Genomic DNA, 6,253 nt, shown 5'->3' with positions numbered 1-6,253 from the left:
GTGTCTCTCTCTGTGTGTGTGTGTGTGTGTGTGTGTGTGTTTGTGTGGAGAGAGAGAAAGAGAGAGAGAGAGAGAGAGAGGATGTTTCTGAGACATGATTTGACCTGGGCTGTGACTTTGTAACAATGATCTGGGTGAAAGGAGGCTTATATCCTGGGCTGCCCCTCACCAGGCAGAGTCTGAATTCTGAATGGGGGAGACATTGTTCCAATGGGTCCATCTTGGAAGCTATTATTTTGTTCTCAGTGATATCTGGATGTGAGAAATGTATTGACCAGCCAACCATGAGCAATATATCAAGATTTATCATCTCTTGGAGTAAAAATTGACCCCAATTTAACCTCTATTAATATTTATTTCTCAGGTCAATAAATCTAGAATTTGTCTTAGTAAAAGTCAATGTCAGTTGAATTCTGTCTATTAATCTTAGAGGGCATAAAAAAAAAGAAGCTATCATTTGGAAATATTAAAAATAAAATAAGAAAGCCACACACAAAATCCCCAGGAACAATACTCAAAACCAAAACCAAAACCTGATTTAAAAACAAATGAACCCTTTCCCCTGCAGCCAGCTGAGTTACAGGGAGGCAGAAGCTCAGGTGCATTCAAGATTCCGACACACCTGTAATTCATAGCCACAGACCAGAAGGTATGGAGGTGTCATGAACATCAATACTCTGTAAGAGGTGCTGAAGACTGCCCTCATCCATGATGGCCTAGCATGTGGCATATATGCCAAAGCCTTAGACAAGTGCCAAGCCCATCTTTGCTTGCATCCAGGTGTGATGAGCTTATGTATGTCAAGTTGGTGGAGACACTTTGTGCTGAGCACCAAATCAACCTAATTAATGTTGATGGCAACAAGAAACTAGAGGAATAGGAAGGCCAGGCCTTTATATAATTGGTCCAGAGGGGAAGCCACAGAAAGTGATTGATTGTAGTTGTGTAGAGGTTAAGGGCTATGGCAAAGAATCTCAGGACGAGGATGCCATTGAGGAGTACTTTGCTGTAGGAATTTCTATAGCCAGTAGCCTTTAAGTTACCCGTACACTTGAGCATGGCCTCTTATACTATATATGCTGATGTAAAGCGTGGGTCTGACTTCTCTTCTGGCAGTGTGATTTGGTTCCTGTTCCCCATTCATGCAGAGGATTGTGATCTGTGGGTCTACCCCTAAATAAATAACCCTTTATTATACTCAATTCTGAGCTAGCGTTGGATTTCTTTTTAGTGTTCTTCATCTGGCGCCCACATAGATCTGGACTCCATACCTACCAGGTGTACTGGTTTAAAGGCCTAACTGGTCAACAGCCCAGAAAGTCTCTCAACCCTACCCCTTGGCTTGCCTTTGTTTTTGTAAAATCCCTGCCACAGTGGAGCTAACTGCGTGGAGCGACTTAGAAATTTCCCAAGTTCACGAGCATCCCCTCTCCCATTGCTGCATTCTTTGCCCCGTGGTGACTTGTGCAGCTTCTGGTTTGTGTTCCTTGCCTGTGAGTTCTGGCCTTCTTGATCCATGTACAGAATTAATTTAATTGCTTTTAATTTGTCAAGGAAAGCATATTTCTCAGTATTTAACTAGTACCAAGGTGGGGAACTAAAGTGGCTCAGGACCATTCGTGTTGCCACTGGTTGCATGGCTGCTAGTTGCGACTCCTGCCGGACATTAAAGATTATTACACTTAATAATTGTACAATATTACAATTTACCAGATCTCATGTTGGGTAATTAATAAATCAATAAACTTGAAAGTTATATAATAGGAGACAACATTACCATTGAAACTTTTAGTAACTTTTTGTTAATACTATGGATTGTATTCTGTGAGGCTTATATGGTTATGGCGGCAGATCCATTTATTGCATATTGGGACTCAGTTTTTTCTTCATATTATATCTTTAAGAAAATGGTTTGATAACAGAGCCAAGAAATGATACAGTCTTTACAGACTAATAATGAACAGCTAGCTGACAGGATCAATGCCATCAAAAATCAAAAGTTAGCTGAAAAAACTGATATTATTGAAAAGGGTAACATTCATTTGACAGACAAAATTAAATATGTGTCTAAGGGTACGGTGAAATTATCTGAAAGAATTCATTCTGCTGAATTTGACAAGCAAAATTTGTTAAAAAGTTATGATAGGTTAGCAGATAGAGTATCCTTCCAGGAAGGCAACCTGCACACTATTCAAATAATATCCAAGGATGAGGTATTATCTTTAAAGGAAAAATTTCAGACCTTGGGATCATATGTGCAGAATGAGGACCAGAGACTATGTGCCTCAATGAAATCTCTAGAAATATACACAGGTCAGGAGATTCAGGCTTTACAAAAGACAACAGTAAAAAGATTTGAAATGATTGAGGTAATTATTGGAGCTGATGAGTAGGAAAAGAGTGTACAAGGACAGGGTTCAACAATGTCCAGTAGCTGTCAGAGATGACTTACCCAGGGTTTTAGCTTCCTACCCTGTAATCTATTCTGACAAAGCACCAAGTTCTAAAGGCCCAAAAGGATCCAAAGAAGGTAAATGGATACCTATAGGAATGAATAATCTAAAAGAAATAAGCAAGCTGTAGTAACTATGGCTTGCATTCTGCATTCATTAGGAAGATGAAATTAAAGTCATACCACATGACTGGCTTGAATTAGTTTTAGTAGTCCTGGATGACACGCCTCAACTGATTTTTAATGCTATTTCAGAGAAGAGACTAAAATTTTAGAACAATAGGAAAAAGCAAAAAGACTTGAGGCTACCCAAGATCAAATTCTTGGTGAGGGCACTGATGCTGACCCACAGGCTCAAGCTCTTTACAATAAACAAATCTTGTTCCTATACCACAAAACAGCCTTAAATGCTTGGTACAGGATTCAAGAACTTGGAAAATGAATTGAATCATAAACAGGGCTGGAGATAACCCTTTAGTGAGTTTTTACAAAGACTAAGGCTATACAAATAGGAGTAACAGACCTAGATGAAAGATGAGTACTTATTTAATCTATGGCTTTTGAAAATGCCAACTTAGAATGTAAAAAGATATTTGGATCTTTAAAGGTTAGATCAGCACCAATGGATGAATGGATCCTGCATACAATGAAATTGAGACATTTGACTATAATACTGAATCTTGGGTAGGAGAGGCAATTTCCAAAGGTATGAGGAAACATCAAAATACCAAATGTTTTAATTGTGGTAGAATAGGACACCTGAGAAGGGATTGTAGACAAGGAATTCCAAGGAACAATGTCTCCTTTGGGAATGGCAATAATGGGAAGACTCAGCCTTCAGGTATATGGAGGTTTGGTAAAGGCCAACATTGGACCAATGAATGCAGATCAACAAAAGATAGACAAGGCAACCCAATGCCATTGGGAAACTCCTTTGGGGACCTCTTGCAGGCTCCCATGTCAAAAGTGGTCCAGTCATTTCCAGTCACTGTGGAAGACATATCCCACCAGGAAAGTTAAAAATCTAGAGCCTTCTGTAAAAAAACAAAAACAAAACAAAAACAAAAAAACAAAAAAACCCAAACACATACACACAAAAAAACATACAGTTCTAGATAATGGAATAAACATGGAGGATAAATCAAAAATTTCAATAGGAAATAGGAAACATATATTCTGGCAGACTTCTATAAATGATCAAAGACAAAGCTAAGAGTGTATATAAATGGCATTGCAATTGTGGGGTTGATAGACACAGGTGCAGAAATAAGTATCATTACTCCAGAATCTTGGCATCCAAATTGGCACATATTCAATTATTAGGAATTAGAACCCTTTTTGAAGTGAAAGAAAACATGAGATGGGTTGAATGCATAGGGCCAGAAGGACAGAGAGGAAGAATGAAGCCATATGTGGCTAATAGTGCAGTAAATTTATGGGGTCATGACCTGCTGCAACAATGGAACACTCAGATTAACATTCCTAAAATCCCAGAAACTCATAATTCTGGAAAAGATATTATAAGTTACTATGCACAAAGGTCACCAGCCATTCAGGCTGTACAAGAACACAAAGTAACTCTCAAATCTTTAGTGATACCAACAGCCCTACCTTTAAAATGGTTAACTGAGAAACCAATATGGGTTAAACAATGGCCGTTGACAGAAGACAAACTGCAAGCTTTAGAACAGCTGGTATAGGAGCAACTAGATGCTTGGCATATTGAAGAATCAACCAGCCCTTGGAATTCTTCTGTATTTGTTGTTAAAAAGAAATCTGGTAAATGGAAAATGATGACAGATCTAAGAGCTGTCAACAAGGTAATTCAATCTATGGGCTCTCTACAATCTGGAATTCCTCTGCCTTCTCTATTACTAAAAGGATGGCCTCTTATAGTTATTGATTTAAAATATTGTTTCTTCACTATACCTTTACAAGAAAAGGACAGAGAAAAATTTGCCTTCACAGCACCTATCTATAATAATTCTCAGCTTACTAGGAGATATCAATGGACCATCCTTCCACAGGGAATGCTCAATAGCATCCTTCCACAGAGAATGCTCAATAGCATCCTTCCACAGAGAATGCTCAATAGCCCCACCCTACACTAATACTTTGTAAGTTAACCATTGGAAATCATATGTAAAATATTTCCTAAATAGTCAATAGTCATCCATGTTTGTCATACTTATAGTTAGACTAATCAGGTTCTTTAGATACTTAGAGATTGTATTCTGCATAGATAAGTAATCTTCAAACACTTCAAAGAGCTGTAGAATATGGCGTATAAATAAGTTAGGGTTCTGTTGACGTAAGACATGATTGCTCCTGGCAGCACTGATCTATTCTCGAGAAAATGTTGATCACCAAAGGTACTCCACTTGGAGCTTGTTTTCTTCTTGGCAAAACTAGCTTTTGGGCAAGGAACTGCCCATGCATCGACCACTGAAAAATGCACAATGTCTGGACAAGACAAGCAGGATACAAGAAAAAAGACTGTCAAATCTTGCCAAGATAGGGTAGGATGGTTTTGAAAATTTTCCTGCCTCTGAAAATGGTCTGTCAGTTAAGCTTGGCCTTAGCCAAAGTTGGTTGCTTCAATGTTGCAAATGAGAATTTGAGTGATTGCCCAGGTAGCCAGTTGTCTCTGTCATTTGTTGCACATTTTCGAAGTTGCTTGATTGCACATCCTGCTTATTCAAGTAATATTATTTCCAGTCTCAGGTCTTTGTTGGGGTTGAAGACTAGGTAGTTGTAGTTACTTTCCTCTCATGATTTGGCCAAGTTATTTATGATACAAGACTTAAACTCCTTAGGATAGGATAATTATCAATACATTTATCACATGTTTCTTGCTTGATATTGTTTATACTGGTTGTAATTCTTATTTTTATAACTGATATTTGTTCTTAGTGTATATAATTTTGTATTAGGCTTAAAACTCTCTTATTTAAACAAAAGGGGGAGGTGCTGTAGAAATTCCTACAGCCAATAACTTTTAAGTCACCCACCCACTTGGGCCTGGACTCTTATATATGCCGATATAATGCGTGGGTTTGGCCTCTCCTCTAGCAGCGTGATTCGGTGCCTGTTCCCCATTTGTGCAGAGGATTGTAATCTGTGAGTCTACCCATAAATAAATAACCCTTTCTTATTCTCAATTCTGAGCTAGTGTGGGATATCTTTTTAGCACCCTTCTTCAGTACTTCAAGTGCAAAAAAATGAATAAATAAAAACATTGGGTCATAAAAAAATGGAAAAAAATGAATACTCAGCCTCAGATATAATTTGTCTTCACTCCCCAGTTAACATTCTCAGTGGAGTGAAACTTCACTATCCAGAAAATGAGGTACAGGGCTGCAGTCTAGAATCAGTTGATTTCAAGTTATTATTTTACTTCTCTGATCCTCTTCTTCCAAAGAGCTGCATTTCTTTCTATTTTATTCTGTTAGGTTGGGCCTGTAACTTAGTGATGGGATGCTTTCCGCGCATTTATGAGGCTCTGGGATGGATCCCTGAGATTATATAGAGGATGAAGAGGAACAGAGAGGAGAGAGAGAGAGAGAGAGAGAGAGAGAGAGAGAGAGAGAGAGAGAATGGGTGAAAGCAAGGAGGGATGGAAGTATATGCAATTAGTGTTTTTATTTTGCCCACAGTCTTCCAAAGAATGTCAGCTCTGCTACTACATTTTTCTGACCTTACTAGAAAGAATCCTACACTATGTTCTGTTTTTAAAACCCCATAAAATGTGATATTAAATTTTGATAAGACCAGCCAGGACATGTACTTCCCACCTTTTCT

This window comes from Microtus oregoni, unplaced genomic scaffold (genome assembly GCF_018167655.1).
Source record: "Microtus oregoni isolate MIOR12 unplaced genomic scaffold, Mior012 000004F_ref0000308, whole genome shotgun sequence".
NCBI lineage: Eukaryota > Metazoa > Chordata > Mammalia > Rodentia > Cricetidae > Microtus > Microtus oregoni.
This window is presented reverse-complemented; position numbering follows the sequence as displayed.